Source organism: Agrilus planipennis, unplaced genomic scaffold (genome assembly GCF_000699045.2).
Source record: "Agrilus planipennis isolate EAB-ADULT unplaced genomic scaffold, Apla_2.0 scaffold124, whole genome shotgun sequence".
NCBI classification, from domain to species: Eukaryota; Metazoa; Arthropoda; class Insecta; order Coleoptera; family Buprestidae; genus Agrilus; species Agrilus planipennis.
In genome coordinates this window covers 756,486-759,080 of record NW_020438950.1, presented here as the reverse complement: position 1 = coordinate 759,080, position 2,595 = coordinate 756,486, and the positions used below count along the sequence as shown (strand labels likewise).

General features: G+C 30.4%; 1 long non-coding RNA gene across 1 annotated transcript; it reads right to left on the bottom strand.

The window, feature by feature from the left end:
* LOC112904558 lies at window positions 1-1,604 on the bottom strand. The gene is made up of 4 exons (XR_003231194.1): window positions 1,112-1,604; window positions 917-1,042; window positions 454-727; window positions 1-75 (listed from the first exon to the last, which is right to left on the bottom strand). It is a non-coding gene; the product is annotated as an uncharacterized LOC112904558 (long non-coding RNA).
* Window positions 1,605-2,595: the final 991 nt, after the last annotated feature.

Here is a 2,595-nt window from a genome sequence, read left to right as displayed (position 1 = left end):
ATGATGCCCATGTAGACATTGGTTGTTTCAGTAGGACCAAACTGAACTTTATTTCTTTCCCATTTGTTGAACAATCTGCAGAAATGAACAAAAAACGTATTAATTACACTATTAATTACGGAAGGCATTAAACACCTGAATTAAGGTACCAATTAATTACACTCACATAAATAACATATGAAATACAACAAAACATGCATCAAAACGCAAGTAAAATGACAGAATTATAAAATGGCGACAAGTGTCAATTTGCATCATAGCATAGAACTAATCATAGATGCATACAGAGCTAATTTATGATTTAGACAATAGATAATTGTTAAAAGAAATACCAAATATCACAGATTCACGTCTAAGTTGCTGTGGGTAATATATAACTGACAGAAGGAAAACCATAGATGCCAAAGATTACAAATTACTACGAAAATAAAGTACAGTAAAACAATTGCTTACCCCGAGGATTACCGAAGGTGCTCGAGTTTTATTCCTAAGCGTTGACAGCAGAGAGTGCTTCTAACAATAGATACTTTTGAAAGGAATAATGATACCATCGATAGTGAAATGAGCCACAGAGCAGAAGACACAAATCACGTGCGCAACCTTATATACATCAGTGTGAATTGGACTGCATGTTTTTTTCTAAAAAACATTTAAGGGGCTTCATTTCTCCACGTTTCGAATCCTTCTGACTTGTCTCCTTGTTCATTTAACGTGTTTAAATGATAACCTGTTGAAGCAATTTAATGTTACTTTCATCTTAAATATTATGTATTAAAATATTAAGAACTATAACTACTATCAGTAAAATTACAAAATATCAAACTTAATCATTAACTACTACAATTCAGAAGAGTAAAAAAATGTAGTGGTAATTATTGTCAAACTAACGAAATACAAGATTTAAAAATTCACAAACCATTTCATAAATACAACTGTCCTTTCCAAGTCCAAAAGGGGAAAGTATGAGTGGGGCTCTGTTTCTCCACGTTTCAAGTCCTTTTGATTTACCTCCTTATGTTCATCTTTATTTTTTAATGGAAACCTGTTGAAACAATTTAATATTACTTATATGTTCACTAGGTTTTGTTATTTTATTATTGATGATAATTACCATTGTTAACAATGTCCAATGAATTTTTCAATCAGCTCATTAGAGGCATTTTTGGAAATAAAATAAGTCACACTGTCACAGACATTACATCTGTAAGTAGTTTGTCCATCCAATCCTAGGTTGTTATCACACAGCAAGCCTGTATTATTAAAAAAAAAAAAAACAAGTTAAAATCCAAACTCTAGAATAACAAGGCAAAAATGAAAATTTTTATAACAGAAATATAGAATTTTTGAAGGCAGAGTAATATTTTTGAAAAATATTTCACATATTTTGGCTATAAAACGAAGGCAATTTTTTGAGGCGTGGTCACATCGATACGAAAAATCTACAATCATCGTCTAAACCTGTTTTAAAAATTTAAAAATTCTAACAAAACCATAATTATTCGACCTCAAATAAACTAAGGGTTTATAAAAATTCACAGTAGATGAACGAACAGGCAACATGTCAAGATGGACTCCCATGTTGATGCACGAAGACATCACTTCAAAAAAGATCTAAGCAACGGTAATCGAAACCCATAAATCACGAAATAGAAACATTCCACACAATCAAATGAAAATTGATTAAGGACTAGGGCTAAATACCTTTAGGCGTCGTCTCCATTTATAGACAGCATAGACCAACGGACAGCAAAAACGAGATACACTCATGCACTGCCTACTGCTATAAGGCTTGCAAGAATATTCTAAAGCTATGCCCGAAACGGTGATGACGTAGAAATGGTACGCAGAAGCATCATATTATACTTCTGCGTCGGTTATTATTATTTTTGTAAGAGATCGTTTAAACAACATGTTGCCAAGCTAATAATCTCAAGAGATAACGATATAAGACAATATAAGATAATACATTCAAACAGTTCCTTTCACCGTGTCTCTTTACCCCGCTTCCTCAGCTAGGTTAAAAGCAATTTCGTTTGAAGAATAAACGATAAAAACTCATAAAAGCAGACACGAATTCAGGAAAATATTTTCACTATTAAATTCAAACCGAATTTTTGTTATTTATTTTAATTGAATTAATTCCGAAAATAAATGAAAATTTGTAATTAAAATTCAAGTATAGTTAAGTATTTATACAGGGTGTTTCGCAACTGAAGAGAAAAAATGAAATGTTATATCAAAAAACTAGAATTCTAATTATAAATCAAAAAATAACTTTCTTCAGATAGAATTTCATTTAGATTTTCAGTTTTAAAAAATACGTTAATATTTTATTTAACAATTCATTTATTATTCTAAAGTAGAAAAAAAGCAAATACATATCAATAAAAGTTATTTTAACTCAACCCTTTAGATATTTTATAGGACCACTTAAAACGATTAGTTTATGTTGAGCCAATTAACACTATTGAGCAATTAAACGATAGATTTTAAATTCAGTGCATACAATTCAGAACACTAAATTTACAGTTTACAATGTAGTAGTTTGCGTTGCTATTTTTGAATATCTATTCTAGTGTTCAACGGTGTAATAAC